Source organism: Panulirus ornatus, chromosome 3, assembly GCF_036320965.1.
Source record: "Panulirus ornatus isolate Po-2019 chromosome 3, ASM3632096v1, whole genome shotgun sequence".
In the NCBI taxonomy this organism is placed as follows: Eukaryota; Metazoa; Arthropoda; class Malacostraca; order Decapoda; family Palinuridae; genus Panulirus; species Panulirus ornatus.
In genome coordinates, this window is record NC_092226.1 from 16,810,708 (window position 1) to 16,831,973 (window position 21,266).

Below are 21,266 nucleotides of genomic sequence, written 5' to 3' on the forward strand. Positions count from 1 at the left end.
GGGCGTGAATGGACTCAGTTCTGAGTGTGAACTGGTGATCGTGGGTAGAATGATGCAGATGTATCTTTCAAACGCGATATAAAGGCCGAGTTTGGCTAACAAAAGACTTGGTAACGCCAGAAGTTGCAAGGAAAGAAATTGAAACTTTGTTTCTGTTTTTGTTTTTGCAAGTTTGCTGAAAAACAATGACAAAAAAATGATGGAGTCTTGTAGATTCCTTTTCTGTCTTGCTAACTTTTCGTTGGCTATGTCGGTTACTCGTCTGTAGAACAACTATTGTACAAACCCAGGACGCCGATCGACATCCCGTGGACGCATGCGCGGCCTCACATTCGTTAAATGCTACATCCAGGCACGATGTTCAACCGCCAGTTGATGTACGGTCGTGTAACTTCTCAGGCAGATGCATCTTCATCAACGCTTCAGCATCCCACTGAGAAGATAGGCTGCCCTGACCTATCTTTTACACTATAGAAGCGAACGCCGTAATCCCTGTATAACCATGTTTGTGTAATACGTTTTAGCGTTACATTTTGAAAACGGCTAACGATCACTGAAAGTGAAATGAAAATGATAAATTCGAACTCGCTGACCCGTGACGCCACTACGTAGCCACCAGAACAAGCTTCCCGCGTCATCATGAGGTTCACGAGGTACAAAAATTCAAATCCCCGCATACCCGCCATCTTGGAATATGGCGAGCAGTAAGACAGACGCCACCACAGAGCTGTGACGTCTGCTGAAGCTGTTTCTTTATTTCTAGAGGCTCGAGGACATACAGGAGAGGTGTCCTCTGTAGCGCAAAGCTTGGGCTTAATAGTGAGGCCATATCTGAAAGTGTATTGGTTCGTTCGTGCCTCTTTATACGTAAATATTGTTGTTGTTTTACTGCGCGTCGGTTCGTGTGGGATATTTCTACGTTGATACGATAGTGTGCTTAAGCTGGTGTTATTTTTATTATCGTTTCGGACATCCAGCGAATTTCGTTTGGTTGAAATTGATTTTCGGTGATTTTTGGATGGCTTTTGAACGATGCTGACTTTCATTTCCGTCGCAGATCACTACTATTTTGTGATTTCCCCCACCCAGAACCCCGGTTGCCACCGTGGATTCTCTATTACCGTTGGATAAAGGTGGTGTGTATCTCAGAAAGGTAGTGAGTTGCAGTAGATATGAAGGTCAGAAACAGTAATGAAAAAAAAAGATAAAAACCATCGGAAAAACATTATTTCAATTTACAAACGTGGATGTGCGGAGGTCATTTTACCGTTAAACTTAGATGATGTGTTGATCGTATGCGTCGTTGTGGTCGTGCGTCGATGTTGCCATGCGTCACTGCATGAGGGAGGGGGGGGGAAGCCAGGTAAGGCAAGGCTTACTTAAGCTGCAGCATCCGTTTGTTTACAGCGGCCAGCAGGCGACCACCGCACCTGATGATACCTAGCCATCATCTTTCCATCAGCTCCCTTGCTGGAGGAAGGAGGAAAATTGAGGCTTGGGATGTGGGATAAGGTTAATGGATAGAGCTGGGTACAGGAGTACACGTACCAGGAGTGTACAGGGCTGCACGCGATGTTCCCGGGAAAACAGACCGGGAAAGATACACTGAGACGAGCGAGGTAATACTGTCAGGATATGGACGGGAGGTTGTGCAGTGAATGGACATTTAAATAGAATTACAAGGGAAGGTGAGGACGAGTAGCAGGGGCGTGCAGGTGGATGATGAGTGGAAGAAAAGTTTGATTCATGCCACAAGAGCAGTGATGTTATTGTACAATCCTTCCGCTCCTGTGGTCGGTGGCGCGCAGGATAACAGAGCACGACAGGTCTAGGGACGACCTCAGTTACTAAATTCTAACGTAGAAAAAAGTGAACAAGGATTAGGTAGCACTGACTTAGCAATTCAGCAGTTTACATTGTAAGTGAATCGTTTACTAACATCGTACAACAATGACTGGACCCTCCTGACTTATGCGTGTTGTAGTGATGGCCAGGAACCAACATACCCACAACCTCAGTGTTAGTAGGTTGTATGTAGACAGCAGCCACCCCAGGGAAGTACAACCCTCCGGACTTCGGAGTGTTGAAGTGATGTATAACAAGTGACCTAGTTACGATATGACTAGGCAAGCATATATATATATATATACTCTTGAAAAGTATCTGATATGGACGAAATGTGTACACACGTTTGGTAAGAATCATTGTGTGAACTCACGAATGTTCCAACCGTCAAGGATATTACGCTGGGGTGAGCGAGTGAGAGTAGGATGGGAGTACGTGTGTCAAAGTGTGGGTGACACATCAAAGCCCAGCGGGATAATGGAGGCGGCCGAACTTTGACGCCGCGCGGGCTCCCAAGGGACTGCTCGCTAACATGGCAACAGTCGCGCCTCATAAGGTGGAGGCTTTTGATATTATCGTGAGAGATGGTTAGCTTACGTAGTTAAACATAGGTTATACTGGGTTAGCTTATGGCTTACGTGGTTAAACATTGGGTTAGCTGTTTAATTTACGTGGTTATACATAGGTTATATTGGGTTAGCTGTGTAGGTTACGTGGTTAACATTGGTTATACTTAGTTGGGGAGGCAAGGTTAGGTCAGGTTTAGGGTCCAAATAGCTTCGTCTCTTCGATGTATATCAACTGACTTATATTTCTCTCTTGTGTCTCCCCTCCTGATGTGATTATTACACGAAAGTGCACTTGGGAACTTATCGTGTTTCATTTTCCCCGTGGACTCATAGGAGTATCTTGATCGCGCGCAAAATTGTGATCCTTTCCAGTATATATATATATATATATATATATATATATATATATATATATATATATATATATATATATATATATATTCTTTGGCAGGACTGTACTCCCAGTGATACGGCCTCGCCAAGGTGACTTTGCACTCGAGGTGTAACCTTATCCAGTCGGAGTCTGGCCAGGACATATATATATTATCCCTGGGGATAGGGGAGAAAGAATACTTCCCACGTGTTCCCTGCGTGTCGTGGAAGGCGACTGAAAGGGGAGGGAGCGGGGGGCTGGAAATCCTCCCCTCTCGTTTTTTTTTAATTTTCCAAAAGAAGGAACAGAGAACGAGGCCAGGTGAGGATATTCCCTCAGAGGCCCAGTCCTCTGTTCTTAACGCTACCTTGCTAACGCGGGAAATGGCGAATAGTATGAAAGAAAAAGAAGAAATATATATATATATATATATATATATATATATATATATATATATATATATATATATATTCATCATTAATATACATGTTTTAGGTTTTTAGGTGATAATACGTGGTAATCACTTTGGCCCGAGTTCTTTGTTAAATGATACAAGTAATTGGAGCAACAGTCATCAAAGGACTATGCATGAGCGTTTGTTAAAGCAGTTAATAAGACAAAACGTGAATTTGACTAGGGGAATGCTCCCTCTTATCATATACTCTCTGTACACGGCCGAGAAATGTTAGTGACGCTTCACGAGAAAGTATGTAAGGCCCACCAGCATGAATCGTCGGCTCTGTGGCTATGGGCTAGCTGACAGGACACCTCTTTGCATCAGTGGCTGAAACAAGGGAACCTACAAGATTATGGGGAATACCCCTGGATACGTAGTTAGTGAAGGTCTTGCCCTCAGCAACAACACCAAGTTCACCCTCACTCTAGCGTCGATCCGTATCGCAGTTGTTTACATTTCGTGGCCGCTGTGATATTATCGACGAAAATCACAGCAGACGACTTGCTATACTTCATTAAAAAAAATTTTACGCTTGAAGAATTTGAAATTATGTTGGCCTGTCATATGGTATTTACTAAGAGTGGAGAGGTTTTTAAAGATTAGGGGAAATGGGAGTTTAACAGCATATAAAAACTGAGGCAAATGCAAACATAATGCAACACTGTTGCCTATAAACACCTCGCCTACATTTTCCGTACTACTCAAAATTTACATTTACGATTTTATAGAAAAAAACTTAATTGGTATTGCCGTGTGCTTCCTCCATCATATAAACTAATTGGAGAAGTATGCGGGTTTTTTTTTTTTTCCTAAGCATTTATGTCTGAAAGATCATAAAGTTCTTATCATAATTCTTTTAAAGTCATTATCGGAATCTGAAACAATCGATCTAAAGAGATATCTTCATTGACCATTGTATGAGAAGGATCAAGATATTTCAAGAAACTTGAACGCTTGCGGTTGCAACAGATGACTGAGTGCACCAGACTGCAACAATGTCATTTTAAACCAACAGAGAAATATAGAGTAACTGTCTCTCTGAAGGAAAGTTAAGCAACACTTGCAGATTGTTAAAGCTGATTTTTTTTTTCCGTGTTTTGATATCTAACCTCATAATTCCCTCACATTTGCTGCCCTGCCAGCTTTTAAGTAATATATCGGCCAAATGGAAATCAGCCTTAATTCAAAGCCGATTCCGCCGTTGTAAATGTACTCAAATTATTGTAGCAAATCAACTGGTATAATTTTCTTTGAAATGACTAGGCTGTGATCGCTCTGGCGTTACAATGATACTTTTCATTATAGCTATTAAGTTTGCCTCTCATTCACCTGTTAGCCTTCATGCAGTGTTGCTGTTGAAAGGGTTATGTTCATAGCAAGTACAGATCTTAATTATTTTGTTTTAAGTTTTTGGATATGAGGAGTTTTATGACGCGTATATACTTGAGTGAAAGAACGATGCCTTTTTAGAAGACTGTGGATAAGCTTCAGCATTTAATTTCACCCAGTCAAGTGAGAGTCATTAGGAGATGTGCATCGATACTGCTTGTTTGTAGAGATGGCAAGAGATGCTTTACAGTCTGCACATGAAGTGTATTTCATAGTTCTGTAGCCTTTTGAAGTCGCTACAGCTTTCAGTGTACATGTTACTGTGTTACGGACAGACTTAAAGGTGATTTCGTTTTGTTTAGAATTCTATGAGTGTCGTTCTTATTGCGTTTGAGGTGATAAGTGCGCTAACTTTTAATGAAGTACATGAAGTAAGCTTGACTGTTTGCTTCTTGTTAACACTAACTAGAGGAAAATGGGTAAATAGGACGAGATACCTACACAGAAAATGGTTCACTCTGGGTGACATGATATGTAAGATGTACATATGTGTATGTACGTTTCTAAAGTAGCTTGAATCAAGGATAGAGTACTAGATTATTGCATGACCAACAAGAATATGGTAATATCCAGCACACTTCTGAAGCCCACACACACACACACACACACACACACACACACACACACACACACACACGTAACATCACTGAACCATGAAGTGATCTCTGTGTAAGGGAATACTCGCCGGAAATTACCTTTGTTTTTTTTAGTATTTTCATTTCAAGGGAAGGTATGAAACGTGCTGGATTGGCTTCGCTCCACTCTTCTCTACCCGCTGTATCTATTTATAAGAGGCGAGGGTGTATGTGGTCTTGGAATTATCCTTTACCACCTGGTGGTTGTAGTTTGACGTAGTTTAACCTCAAACGACCAACCAACCCTTGAATGTTCTGGTCTGTGGAATGATTAAACAATAGTCAATTCCTCTTGGTTATATATATATATATATATATATATATATATATATATTTTTTTTTTTTTTTTTTTTTTCTGCTTTGTCGCTGTCTCCCGCGTTTGCGAGGTAGCGCAAGGAAACAGACGAAAGAAATGGCCCAACCCACCCCCATACACATGTATATACATACGTCCACACACGCAAATATACATACCTGCACAGCTTTCCATGGTTTACCCCAGACGCTTCACATGCCTTGATTCAATCCACTGACAGCACGTCAACCCCGGTATACCACATCGCTCCAATTCACTCTATTCCTTGCCCTCCTTTCACCCTCCTGCATGTTCAGGCCTCGATCACACAAAATCTTTTTCACTCCATCTTTCCACCTCCAATTTGGTCTCCCTCTTCTCCTCGTTCCCTCCACCTCCGACACATATATCCTCTTGGTCAATCTTTCCTCACTCATTCTCTCCATGTGACCAAACCATTTCAAAACACCCTCTTCTGCTCTCTCAACCACGCTCTTTTTATTTCCACACATCTCTCTTACCCTTACGTTACTTACTCGATCAAACCACCTCACACCACACATTGTCCTCAGACATCTCATTTCCAGCACATCCATCCTCCTGCGCACAACTCTATCCATAGTCCACGCCTCGCAACCATACAACATTGTTGGAACCACTATTCCTTCAAACATACCCATTTTTGCTTTCCGAGATAATGTTCTCGACTTCCATACATTCTTCAAGGCTCCCAGAATTTTCGCCCCCTCCCGCACCCTATGATCCACTTCCGCTTCCATGTTTCCATCCGCTGCCAGATCCACTCCCAGATATCTAAAACACTTCACTTCCTCCAGTTTTTCTCCATTCAAACTCACCTCCCAATTGACTTGACCCTCAACCCTACTGTACCTAATAACCTTGCTCTTATTCACATTATATATATATATATATATATATATATATATATATATATATATATATATATATATATATATATATATATATATATATATATATATTACTATAAGTCCACGGGGAAAATGAAACACTATAAGTTCCCGCGTGCACTTTCGTGTAATAATCACATCATCAGGGGAGACACAAGAAAGAAATATATGTCAGCTGACTGTTTCATTTTCCCCGTGGACTCATAGGAATATACTTGATCACGCGCAAAATTGTGATCCTTTCCAATATATATATATATATATATATATATATATATATATATATATATATATATATATATATATATATATATATATATATATATATATATAAGTAAGCCACAGTGATGCGCGTGATTCAGTGCTTTGCAGATAACCACGACGGAAAATGAAACACGATGAGTCCCAGGTTTACTTTCGTGTAATTGCGTCGTCATGGGACATGCAAGAATCCTCAGATCAGTCTGTATATACATAAGAGAGGCGGAGCTAAGAACGCCATTGTTACGCAAGTGTTTGAGGTTTGTGATGTCTCGGGTCTGGCATCATACCTGTCATTAAATTCATTGTGTAGGCAAGACAAGAAACCGATGCAGTCCGGAATATATTGATGATGAGTTTGAGAAGATATATTGTATTGGATCCAAGTTAAAATATCGTAGATCTTTCACTGATAAATCTCTTAATTTGGGAAAGAAATCATTTCTTAGTTAACTACAAACCTCTTATATTTTTTTTTTATGTAGTGATGATTTTATTTTGCTTACCAACCTGATCAAAGCCTATAATGTAAACGTAACCCTCAGCAATGACAAAAATTCAGCGGGTCGTGTTTACAGCGTACCTTGTAAAAGCTGTAATATTTTATATTGGGAAGAACGGTAAGAATCTCAGTTAAACTTAAGTAACATAAGTATTTTATAAACACTGGACAAGATTCAGATGCATTGTTTGCTCGTGTTAGAAATTATGACCTTTGTATTGAATACTGCTAATTCAATTATAACCTGTAAATTCTTGATCAGGTAAAATATCATTGAATCTTTTCTTATTAGATACACCAAGAATTGTAAAGCATATTTGTGAAAGACTATATAAAACTGGATAGCTTTTATTTTTATATATATACACGTCATTTTTGCACGATTATATATGATGATGGAGGTGTTGTGTGTGGCGGTGTCGCTGCACTCAGGTAAAGTGAGACAAGATTGGGGATGTCAGAAGTAACATCAAGTTGAGAGAAGCTTGTGTACAGAACAAGGTAATGATGAAAATGAAAGGAATTCCTCAGTTTTCTCCCACGTTCGATGGTTTTGTTCTTGGGCTGAGAAGCAAATAGTTTAAACGAAAGAAGTAGAGAATAGCTTATGACGATAAGTGAAAACCATAAGTTGTCGCCTGGGTAGACTAAGAAGGATATGCCGGGCGAGAACTGTGTCGAGGAGAGAGATCATGCCCGGATGACGGCTCGAGGCCTTTTACCGGCCTTTTACCTTACCTTACCTTACCTTGCCTTACCTTACCTTACCTCACCTCATGTTATCTTACCTCACCTCACCTCACCTCACCTCACCTTACCTTATCTCACCTTACCTCACCTAACCTCACCTCATCTCACCTTACCTTACCTTGCCTTACCTTACCTTACCTTACCTTATCTTACCTTACCTTACCTTACCTTACCTTACCACACCTCACCTTACCTTACCTTACCTCACCTCACATCACCTCACCTTACCTTACCTTATCTCACCTTACCTCACCTCACCTCACCTTACCTTACCTTACCTTACCTTACCTCACCTCACCTCACCTCACCTCACCTTACCTTACCTTACCTTACCTCCCCTTACCTTCCCTTACCTCCACTTACCTCACCTTACCTTACATCGGAGTAGTGGCTGTGGTGCAGGGAGGAGGCCGATGTGGTGGGGGGTTGTCGTGTTGGTAGTCGTTGAGATGAGATGGTTAAGATGGTAGAGGTTTTGTCGTAGTGGTGGTGGTGGTGGTAAGTGTTCGTGGTTGCAGTGGTAGAGGGTCAGTGGTGGCAGGGGATATTAATCGTGGTTGTAGTGGCAGGAGGTAAGTGGTGTTGACGGTGGTGGTGGTGGTGGACGGGTGGTCGTTATTCTATGAATGATGGAGAAAGATCTTTGTTGTTGGAGGAAGTAGCGCTTATGATGTAGTAATGACGGCGGGTGTGGTAGTAGTAATAGTAGTGGTAGCAGCAGCATTAGTAGTAGTAGTAGTAATAGCAGTAGTTGTAGTAGTAGTAGTAGTAGTAGTAGTAGTAGTAGTGGTTGCATTAGTAGTAGGAATGGTGGTGATGATGACAGTGGAAGAAATGACTGCAAACATAGTATTCCTAGGAAGAGATAATAGAGATGAGGAGGAGGAGGAGGAAGAAGAGGAGGAGGAAGAGGAGGAGGAGGAGGAGGAGAGAACAGTGTTGATGATATGATTTTCTTGAGTACGATTCGATCTTAAGAGAAGGTAAAGATGAACATTACCATGTGTTTTAAAACCTTCTGGACCCTGGTAAGACCACGCCAGCGGGTGATTCAAGATCTTGGGAAGACCAGAGAACCCTGGGCAGACCACTCACAGCGGTTACTTCAAAACCCTGGGTAGACCAGACGACCCCAGGAAGACCGTAAGACCTTTGGAACATCAAAAGACCTTGGAAAAACAAAAGACCACGGCAAAACAACAAGACCCGGGAAGATCACAAAAGTCCGAAGATTACAAGACCACGTGAAGACCACAAGACCACGGCAAGGTTACAAGACCACGTGAAGACCACAAGACCACGGCAAAATTACAAGACCACGTGAAGAACACAAGACCGCGGCAAAATAACAAGACCACGTGAAGACCACAAGACCATGGCAAGATTACAAGACCACGTAAAGACCACAAGACCACGGCAAGATTACAAGACCTCGGTAAGAACACGTCCCCGGCAAGAGCACAAGACCCATTAAATATCACAAAACCCCGGCAAGATTACAAGACCACATGACCCCGGCAAGACCACAGAGTCCCAGTAAAACCACAAGACCCCAGCAAGACGACAAGACCTCAGCAAGATGACAAGACCTCAGCAAGACGACAGGACCCCGGCAAGACCACATGACCCCGTCAAGACTACAAGACCCCAGCAAGACGACAAGACCCCAGCAAGACCACAAAACCCGGCAAGATCACATGACCCCGTCAAGACCACAAGACCCCGGCAAGATCACATGACCCCGTCAAGACCACAAGACCCCGGCAAGATCACATGACCTCGTCAAGACTACAAGACCCCAGCAAGACGACACAAGACCCCAGCAAGACCACAAGACCCGGCAAGATCACATGACCCCGTCAAGACCATAAGACCCCGGCAAGGTCACAAGACCCCGTCAAGACCACAAGACTCAGGCAAGATCACAAGACCCCGGCAAGATCACATGACCCCGTCAAGACCATAAAAAAAACCCCGGCAAGACTGCCCTCAGTACTCACGAGCCAGTTGAAGCAGCATTGCAGACGGTTTATGCAAGACTGCACAAAGTCTTTAACTAAAAGATTGGCGTCTGGTTGGAGCCTGTCTTCAACCCATGAGAAATACGTATATACATAAATTGGTGAAAGATCAAGGGTTGAGTTAACCGAGACGTGAGGCTAGGAGTGAGCTGAGACAGGAGTGAGCTGAGCGCGACAGAGAGACGACAGACTATCTATCTGCCATGGTGGATAGAGCTTGCAGGGGATACTGGAGGATAGAGAAGGAGATGTAAGGATAGGGTGAAAAAAAAGAGAGGCTTCGATGTATCGTGTGGCATGAGCATTAAGCAGAGTTAGAAGTGTGGATTGAATAAAGTGGATGGATGTGGTATACGGGGGGCGACGTGATGTCACTGGAATGACCTAGGGCATATGAAGCAGTCTGGAAAGAAGGATATTAAGGAATCGTCAGCAGGGCTTGACTGTGGGATGGTAGGCTCCGGATTCGACGCGTTGAATGTGATACATAGAGGCTGGATGAAGGCGATGATGATGACGTTTGTAGTCTGTTGCGGGTGCTTCCTCATTCAGGCGGGAAACGGAGATTGAGTATGGAAGAAAAATGATGTCTTAAAGCCCGGATGACGGCATTTGGCTTCCTACTGCATCTGTTATAATTTGTATCGAGTCTGACATCCCAGGTCAACAATTACAACGCTGAGTGCTCTAGTTCGTGAGGCATTATTCACATTGTGTGGGATCATTTCTTTTGCTGCCAAACTAATGATACGGGATTGAACTAAATCTTTCTGGTCAATCTCTCTGGCTGGGGTATTGACAGGGTATATATGGTCGGGGGATTGACAGGGTATGTCTGGTTGGGATATTGACAGGGTATGTCTGGTTGGGATATTGATAGGGTATGTCTGGTTGGGATATTGATAGGGTATGTCTGGTTGGGGTATTGACAGGATATGTTGGAAGATCCACTGGTCATATAGTAGTTGGTGGAAGCGTTATGGAGTACGTCGTGTTGGAGGTGATAGTGGTGAAGGGACGTGGTAGTGGTGATGGGTGATGGTAATGGCAAGGGGGTTGAAAATCGTAGCAGAGGTGGTGATCAAATGGGCGGTGTAACACGTCGAGAACATGGCAGTGGCGTGCGTTAGTTAGGACTGCAGCGTTACTGTTACAGATTTGGTGGTGGTAGGTGTAGAGGGTGGAGACGCGTTCCAGTGAGAGAGTATGGTGGTGAGGGAGGAGGTGAAGGAAGGACTCCTGCTTGGCCAGTCCCTCTTGCGCAAACACACCACCCCTCCTCTACCTACCAACACGTGAGTCTCCCCTGTAAAAATGTTTTCTGTCATGCGTGGTGCGGCAGCAGCAGGTTAAGTTGCCGACGTCTCCCGTTCCCCTTGCTTGCTGCAGCAGCAGCCAGTGGCTCACACGCCGCCGGCGGAAGTAGTACACCCTTACCTGTGACCTCCGCTGCCACCCCCCTCGTCGCTACCACATCACCACCACAGCAGCCACCGCCAGCGTGAAACCACCCCTAGACTCCCTGACAGTCATCACCATCACAACACTCTCTCATACACTGACCTCCTTCGTCAGTTTATTAACTCATGATTTAGAGAGAAATTATTCTTTTCACTGTCACTGGAAAAAAGAAATAATAAATAATTGCTGAAGTATTGCACTTCTGAAACTCCTATCACCACGCTCCTCTCAACACTGCCTCCAGCATGTCGCCAACATTACCTAACAGAGCGACGAATGAAACATCCAGTTTGAATAAAATTCTTCAACTCTTTCCATCTGACTTGTGCTAACTTCATCAACACCAGTAACAGTAGTCACCTCCCACACAACTCTCACAGTGATAGCCACCAACACCCACACTATATCTCAACTTCCAAAGCAGCAATAACTGAATACGTAAGTTAGTTTTATTCATAACTTTACAAATTATATATATATATATATATATATATATATATATATATATATATATATATATATATATATATATATATATATCAGAAAGCCAATATATTATTGATAAGGATACTTTTTTGTACTTTTATTATCTACTTTCAGCGGCAAGCTCAAACTACCTGTTGCATATGTGTGTGTGTGTGTGTGTGTGTGTGTGTGTGTGTGTGTGTGTCTACACATTTTTCGTTATCTAAATATACGATATAACTAAAAAGTAAACTTTTATGATAGTCTACCTTGAAATTGTCCATCTGGAACCACTTTATACCTGGGATGTCCATACATTAATTTCATAGTCTGTGAGAGGACAAGACATGGTGTGCGTGTTTTGCTGGCCGACTCGTGCATGGTCTCCGTGACCCCAGCGTGTTGGGAGTGTAGGGTTGTATGTAAGTGTGGCGTTGCTTCAGGAGGTATGACTGAGATTTTTGAGGAACATCTTCAAAAAGAATAGATTATTTTTGATGTAAAGAATTTTGAGATTAAATCACTTTAGAAAATACAGTATATAAGTATGCGTGAGAGGAACTGTTTGTGATGTTACCATGCCAGGTGTTCAGTTGTTACCATGCCAGGTGTTCAGTTGTTACCATGCCAGGTGTTCAGTTGTTACCATGCCAGGTGTTCAGTTGTTACCATGCCAGGTGTTCAGTTGTTACCATGCCAGGTGTTCAGTTGTTACCATGCCAGGTGTTCAGTTGTTACTATGCCAGATGTTCAGTTGTTACCATGCCAGGTGTTCAGTTGTTACCATGCCAGGTGTTCAGTTGTTACCATGCCAGATGTTCAGTTGTTACCATGCCAGATGTTCAGTTGTTACCATGCCAGGTGTTCAGTTGTTACCACGCCAGGTGTTCAGTTGTTACCACGCCAGGTGTTCAGTCGTTACTATGCCAGGTGTACAGTTATTATCATGCCAGGTGTACAGTTGTTCTCATGCCAGGTGTTCAGTTGTTATCATGCCAGGCGTTCAGTTGAAGAATGTGTGTGTGGAAAGCGAGGACGTTATCTTGGAGAGCAAAAATAGGTATGTTTGAAGGAATAGTGTGGTTCCAACAATGTTATATGGTTGCGAGGCGTGGGCTATAGATAGAGTTGTGCGGAGGAGGGTGGATGTGTTGGAAATGAGATGTTTGAGGACAATATGTGGTGTAAGGTGGTTTGATCGAGTAAGTAATGAAAGGGTAAGAGAGATGTGGGGTAATAAAAAGGGTGTGGTTGAGAGAGCAGAAGAGGGTGTATTGAAATGGTTTGGTCACATGGAGAGAATGAGTGAGGAAAGATTGACAAAGAGGATATATGTGTCAGAGGTGGAGGGAACGAGGAGAAATGGGAGACCAAATTGGGGAAGGAAGGATAGAGTGAAATAGATTTTGAGTGATCGGGGCCTGAACATACAGGAGGGTGAAAGGCGTGCAAGGAATAGATTGAAATGGAACGATGTGGTATACCGGGGTCGACGTGCTGTCAGTGGATTGAACCAGAGCATGTGAAGCGTCTGGGGTGAACCATGGGAAGTTTTGTGGGGCCTGGATGTGGAAAGGGAGCTGTGGTTTCGATGCTTTACACGTAACAGCTAGAGATTGAGTGTGAACGACTGTGGTCTTTGTTATCTTTTCCTAGCGCTCTCTCGCGCGCGCACTGGATGGGGGGAGGAGGGTGCCATTTCATGTGTGGCGGGGTGGCGACGACAATGGATGAAGGCAGCAAGTATGGATATGTACATTTGTATATATGTATATGTCTGTGTATGTATATATACCTTTCCATCCAATCAAGAGATTTTCGAGGCTCCAGCCAACACCACTCTCGAACTCCGCCTCAACTTTGGTCGAGTACCTGAGTACCTACCTACCTGGTCCCCCCCCGGTCTCACCTTCCTTCTCTCGTCCTCAGTCTCACGAACTTCTCAAGAGCGATCGACATTACCCAACTCTCAGAAAAACCCTTCCTCCCAGTCATTAATCATGGAAGGTATTCACAGGTTTCCCCTCCAGCCTCCGGGACATGATTTTGACCGAGTGATTATAATCAGAGAATGGTTGCGTTACATGCCGGGGAGGCTGCAAGGTCATTACCACACTACACAGTGTAGCGGCCTTTGAACCACTCAGAGACGGCTCCATTATGGCTCAAGGTATTGTTCCGGGGTCCTTCAGAGACACGTTGGAACTTAGTATTAATGAGCACCATCGCGTGTGTGTGTGCTCCTCCTCCCCCACGTTGACCAGTTCAGTGTCACCCTTCATGGCTAGGAGGTGATTAGGATGTTAGAGAGATCTATGAACATTGATACTCTAAGGGCCAGGCAGACACACCTGATGTATCTAACGAAGGCAAATGGCATACAGGGAAATAACGCCATCTTGGGGGTTAAATACGTTTAACATGAATGGATAGATTTTATCTTGGGCACCGTGACCATGCAGTAATCGGCAGCCAATAAAGAAAACATGCAACAATGACGAGTGAGAGCGGTGTGTGTGTGGTGAGGGCTCGTACCAGGCTCAGACATGACGAATTCCACAACACTGAAACATCACCTACCGCGAGTGTTCAGCACGCGACCATCACAGGACGGGGGTCTCTTAACCCCTGCAGGTGAATCAATGCACAGTTGGGCTGTTTTAACATCAGAACAAGTGTGGATGTCAATTGAGAAAACCACGTCAGAATCAGTATAATTGGCCCGACTTGTCCTTGAGATGGACGATTGCACAGGGAGTGTATATATATGTATGTTTTTGGGGACTCCGTGAGATGGAGGTGGGAAGACATGATCCTACATGTATATCTTTCCCCATGAATGTTACAACGTATGTAGCCAGAGTACGGATGACTTGAAGCTGGAGTTATCTCAAGTTGTTGTTTTCATATAGCTTCCTCGCCCTTTTCCGTATAGCTTCCTCATCACTTTCCTTATAGCTTCCTCGTCACCCATGAACAGAGAGACTCGTTGCCAGGGTTTATACATTTTGATAGTGGGCTGCGCGTTCATCATGGCGGTAAAACTGACTTCTGAACCTTTTCCCAGTGGTGTAATATCTGTTATGCTCGTGGCTTTACTGAGAACAGGTGCCTCGCAGCAAGGTAACATCTGTTATATGCTCGTATAAGGAACATATGCTACGTATCGCGGTATGATACATGAATACACGAGATCTTGATTCAATTCTCTTGAAAACTTAAAACGAGAACTCACGTCGAAGATGTCAGGATGTGTTTTATCATACTTTTAACAAATGACAAGAGTCAGTATGGCGCCGCAGCAAACAAGTCTTTCCTATGGTGTTGGATCTTCAAGTCCATTTCCTATGGTGTTGGATCTTCAAGTCCATTTCCTATGGTGTTGGATCTTCAAGTCCATTTCCTATGGTGTTGGATCCTCATCATCTATTGATCTTGAGCAATATACGTGACATTTTCAGGTAGTTCACCTTCTGAAACTCTTGTCACTTCAGGGCGTTTGAATATGTCCACCCGCAGATATCCTTCTGCCACTTCTTTGGTGGGGGGAAAAAATATGGTTTTATAGTGTGCTTGTTTTTTTCTCCCAGGACGAGGGTCCACTTTGGGACTAGAATTCTAGGGTTCACAATCTGTGGTACGCGTACCATCATAGGGGAAGGAGGATGGGGGTGTTAGGGTGACCAGGAGGAACGCAAGATGTAATTGGTTGCCCTCGGCGTCGGCTGCAGGACGGAACACCACAAGACTAGACGGAAGGATCTGACTGACTCGCTAGGAAAAGCCGGAGCTGGAACTAGAAAACAAGAAGCCACAGTTGTGATGTAGCGGGAAGGTATTGGGGGTCAGCTGGAGTATATGGGAAGGGGAGGATATTGGGAATCAACTGGAATAATGAGAAAGATATATATATATATATATATATATATATATATATATATATATATATATATATATATATATATATATATATATATATATAACACAAAACCTGATGGTCCATGACTTGGTGATCCAAGGTCTCCCCATACTATTTGCGGTAGAAACAGAACGGTAGATCTGAAGACACCTTGCACTCTCTCTGGCACAGCCCCGTATAGTATGGACAAAGTATACAGCCATGGAAATTCTACAGGAAGGTATGTAGCGGAAAAATTGTTTCCTCTCACTACAGTTCTCTTTCCCGGGGATGAGGCACCAACCCGAAGGTGAATTTTCGATTCTAGGGAATTGTTAAATTCAAAGCTGTTTTCTTTCGTCTTAAAGTAGGCCTGTTTACTTATGACAGACATCACTGAAGTTTTTATCTCGCTTTGATTTAAAGGTATTGATGGTCTCCGCATTGGCAACATCTGATAATAATATATTTTATTATTCTGTGACGCAATTGCTGAAAAAATAAAGAAAAAGAATTGCCCACGTCGCTATTACGTTTCCTTCTGTTTAATTTCACACCGTTCTATCTGGTCGACGAATCTCTATCTGATGAGAAGAAATTTCGTATTGTGGAAATGATTTGGTATTTTGGCAACATTTGTTACATCTCCTTGGAGTCTGCCCCTTCTTCAGGTAATGTGGTCTTTGAGTCTTTCGTCTTTTGGATTATCTCTGAATGACGGATTAGGTTTTGTTGCTCATCCATGAATTTGTTCTAGTTTTTCTCCACCTTTCATCAAGTTTGGTGACTGAAATTGAACAGAGAAAACTTCGTCCGGGCGAGGTCTGACCGTGGGCCTTGTGAAGAGTGAGTGTTGTGTTTTTCGCATTGTAGTTACTGTTTCGAACTGTGAAGCCTAGCTGATATTTCGAGCTGTGAAGCCTAGCTGATATTTCTAGCTGTGAAGCCTAGCTGATATTCGAGCTTTGAAGCCTAGCTGATATTGGAGCTGTGAAGCCTAGCTGATATTCGAGCTGTGAAGCCTAGCTGATATTTCGAGCTGTGAAGCCTAGCTGATATTTCTAGCTGTGAAGCCTAGCTGATATTCGAGCTTTGAAGCCTAGCTGATATTGGAGCTGTGAAGCCTAGCTGATATTCGAGCTGTGAAGCCTAGCTGATATTCGAGCTGTGAAGCCTAGCTGATATTCGAGCTGTGAAGCCTAGCTGATATTCGAGCTGTGAAGCCTAGCTAATATTCGAGCTATGAAGCCTAGCTGATATTTCGAGCTGTGAAGCCTAGCAGAGCATCTTATTAGGTTTACCATTCGCATCTGTACCTTCAAGATTGTTTTCCAACTTTCAATTCTAATTATAATGATTTGCTTAGGATTTCAGATTCACGATTGATATTTTCGCACTAGACTGCATGATCTTACATTTGCCAACATTGATGTCCATTTGTCGTGTGTCTGGCCACTCTGTTGATTCGATAAGAAATCAACGATAGTATTGCTCAGTTATCGATACGATACGCAGTCAGACACACTGAGATTTCCAGACAAAACGGTGAAATTGAAGTTATCAGAAGTGAAATTGACTAAAAATGTAATAATGAAGAAATACTTCGAGACTCCGGTGCCCTTAGGTTAAGAGATATGAATGCGAGTGAGAACTTTGAGAGAATATTTACTTACCCTAAGCACATGAGACAGGAAGCGCCCGGTAATTAACTTTTAGAATAAAACACCAGAACTTGACTGATCATCTGATTTCGCTGTTTGGTTTGCGACGAGTGTATGCAAATGACGACGTAAAGTTAACGGTGTATGAGAGGGCGTGACAATACTAGTGTCCTCTAGTGGTGGACGTTGGTGGAACACCCTACGAATGGCAGAGAGGTACGATGAGGTGACCTGTTCGAAACCCGAATGAAGCTCATTCAGTCACAGGATACTTGTTCGAACCAACTTGAAAGCGCTTCAGAACCAGGACCAGAATATCCATACGAGACCAATCAGACCTTTCTAGAATCGGATGTTACACGTTCGTTAGTGTGAACATTAGTTAACATTCTGCTAGTTATCCTGGATGGCTGTGGAGGTGTGTGTGGTAGCCGGCCCTCCCAATACCTTACCTCCCAGTCTGCATGTGTCTCCCTCCGTCACAGTCGTCCTCATGGTGAACCTTCCACCGAGGTGCACGGTCAGGTCAGTGAAGAAGGAGGCGGAGGCTCAACGCACACACACTACCCCTCCCTCACCAGCCCGGCTCCTCACCCACCACACCGCCGTACCTTGCTCTTGATCCCCTGAGCACTCCTCCATCCTCTGTATTACGTTATTTTTTTTTTCTTTTCATCTCTCGTCGTTAGCCATCTGTCGGATCTGGTCTCTGTCCTCGTCCAGTACCTCGCCTGCCACGCCTTCTGTTCATCTTCTGTCATCGTTTGTTTTACCTTTTATTTGCGATGTGGATGTCGGCTGCTGTATATACCCGTGTGTGTGTGTGTGTGTGTGTGTGTCTGTGTGTGTGTGTGTCTCTCTGTGTGTGTGTGTGTGTGTGTGTGAGTGGTAGAGAGAGAGAGGTGCTCAGGATTTTATCATTTGTTCCTTAACATCCTGATATGTCCGCTTGAGAGTATTATTAATCGTACTTTTCGTCCTTCCTTCTTTCCCCTGGGCATGTCTTCATCCCGACCGTTCGTCGTTGGCGCCGTCTTCAATCCGGATTAAGGTTATGGTTTATGTGAACGCGTTGTCCGCACCGTCCCCACTCGGATATTTTGAAAAATCTCAGATGACATTTTATTTGGCTCTGATGCCGCAAACCTATCGCGAACTATCAATATTTTGAAGTAAATCTCTCAGACGAAGCCAAGCCGGTACGGGTGCTGTGTGTGTGTGTGTGTGTGTGGGTCTTAACACCGGTCTCGTAAACGTGACGGTCTCGCGAACTTGGCTCTCAAGAATCTTTCGATCAGCCATCACCTGATTGGTTGGCCAGGCGGTCGACTTTCAGCCCACCAATCACAGTTCGGTGCACAGGAAAATCACGAAATGACTTGCTGCGATCTCGTCGGCGGACTTTTTGAGAACTTATAGATCCTACAGATTACGATCCAGTCGGCCGAGTACCGCAAAGCTGACGGGTGGGAGGAGTTGGCGTAATGTATTGCCTGTGCTCACTCACACGCCAGGCCAGATCTACCCGCTGGACGGGTCAGACCGAAGACCAACGTTGCTCACTCATGACCATTATGAAAAAAAAAAGAAAGAGCTGCTTTAGACCCAAATCACCTGCCTGTTCGAGATCAAATGAAGCCGCTGCAGACCCATGGTACTGGTTCGAGACCAAATGAAGCCGTTTCAGACCCATGGTACTGGTTCGAGACCAGATGAAGCCGCTGCAGACCGAATGAAGCCGCTTCAGACCCATGGTACTGGTTTGAGACCAGATGAAGCCGCTGCAGACCCATAGTACTGGTTCGAGATCAAATGAAGCCGCTGCAGACCCATGGTACTGGTTCGAGACCAGATGAAGCCGCTTCAGACCCATGGTACTGGTTTGAGACCAGATGAAGTCGCTGCAGACCAAATGAAGCCGCTTCAGACCCATGGTACTGGTTTGAGACCAGATGAAGCCGCTGCAGACCCATAGTACTGGTTCGAGATCAAATGAAGCCGCTGCAGACCCATGGTACTGGTTCGAGACCAGATGAAGCCGCTTCAGACCCATGGTACTGGTTTGAGACCAGATGAAGTCGCTGCAGACCAAATGAAGCCGCTTCAGACCCATGGTACTGGTTTGAGACCAGATGAAGCCACTGCAGACCCATAGTACTGGTTCGAGACCGAATGAAGCCGCTGCAGACCCATGGTACTGGTTCGAGACTGGATGAAGCCACTGCAGACCCATGGTACTGGTTCGAGACCATATGAAGCCGCTTCTCAACCAGGATAATTGTTCAAAGCCGAATGAAGCTCCTTCAGTCACAACATGGCATACCTGTTCGAGACTAGATAAAGCGCTTCAGACCAGCTTACCCATTCGAAACCACTTAAACTCCCTTGTGATTCAAATGTTGTGGAATGAGACCATATCACGAGTTTTAGAAAACAGGTGTATCAGTCCACAGAGACCCTGTGTATCTCTACACGAGACCATTAGTGTCAGCCCAAGACCGCATTCCTCTTTGAAAACTGACAGTCTCACGGGTGACCAAATATAATCTTGGCTTCAGAGGAAACATGATCACACGAGACTAGATATAATCCACTCGAAATCCAAACGTAATCGTTCTACGATTAATCATAATCGCCAACACCAAGTATAATTGCCCCAGATCAAATGTAATCGCCATGATTAAATGTAATCGCCCGAGAGATTATACACACACGCACCTGGCCAGATATCGAACATACCACCGTTAGTATAACGTGTCCTCAGGTGTATGACGTCCTTGGGGAGGTATGCGACATACCTTCGTTCTAAACCGTCGTTTGTCATGGTTCACATCGTCAGGAAGGCGGGCCAGCGACGCACTCTTGTGATAAGAGTCCCAGCTCACCAGTGGTTCTCACTCCTGTGTCGTTGGCTGCTGCTGCTGGTATGATTCGTCGACGGGTGTGTGTGTCAATTCTTCTTCGCTGGCAGTGTCGATCGCTGTTGTGTTTGGGCGTTCTACAGGGCTCGTGTTTGAGCGGTCTTTTCCAGGGGGGAATCCTTACCAGAAGACCTGTCCAGGCTTTCTGTGAGGGAGTCTTTGATATGGGTCTTCAAATATTTCTCTTGTTTTTAAGGGCTCTTAAAAAAAATATGAGACGTTGTTTAGGGATTCTCGAAATGTGTCAAAAGCTGATTTAAGTATTCTTTAGTGCGGGGTACACGTTAGGGGGTTCTTGGTAGGGACTGAGTGTATTTAAGGTCTCTGAGTTAAAGAATTCTTTATTGGGAAAATGAATAGCTTTGTATTAGAATTCTGCAGATGTATCAGAAAAGTTTCGTAAAGGATTCTTTAACGTGTTACGTCTCAGATGAACGTTAGGGATTTGCTTGTCAACGTTGATGTCGAATTCGTTCTACTTTTGGCTCTTCCGTTGTTGTGTCTGCCTCAAGGAATGACAGAAATGGACGCCAGGGATCCCAAAGTCCTCACCGGAGTTCCCAGACGGGACGCCTTTAATGTTTGTGGAGGTGTGGACTGTTCGCTGGATATGATAACATCGGGTACGTAATGTTCACCCCGCTCTGTCACTGATTCCACGTAGCGCGTTCATCCTCTCATTGTTCTCCTTTGTAACGGGTAGGATCAGCCTGGTAAAAATATGAAGAGTAAGGCTTAATGAATACATGTACCGTCTGTACTGTGTGGGAGGGAGTTCTACGCTCGTAGGACGCCGTCTCTTGAACATTTTCTTCTGTCGCATAATTTTTTTGA

General features: G+C 44.0%; 1 protein-coding gene across 9 annotated transcripts in view; it reads left to right on the plus strand.

Moving 5' to 3' along the window:
• Nucleotides 1–21,266, plus strand: part of LOC139760814 (probable 3',5'-cyclic phosphodiesterase pde-5) — a 459,357-nt gene that overhangs the window by 186,029 nt on the left and 252,062 nt on the right. Inside the window, exon 1 of one of the 9 annotated variants that reach the window (XM_071684514.1) lies at nucleotides 11,455–11,925. The exons of the other annotated variants lie outside the window; for them this stretch is intronic. The gene's annotated coding sequence lies outside the window, so the exon portion shown is untranslated. Of the gene's footprint in view, nucleotides 1–11,454; nucleotides 11,926–21,266 lie in introns of those variants that run through there. 9 annotated transcript variants of the gene reach the window in all.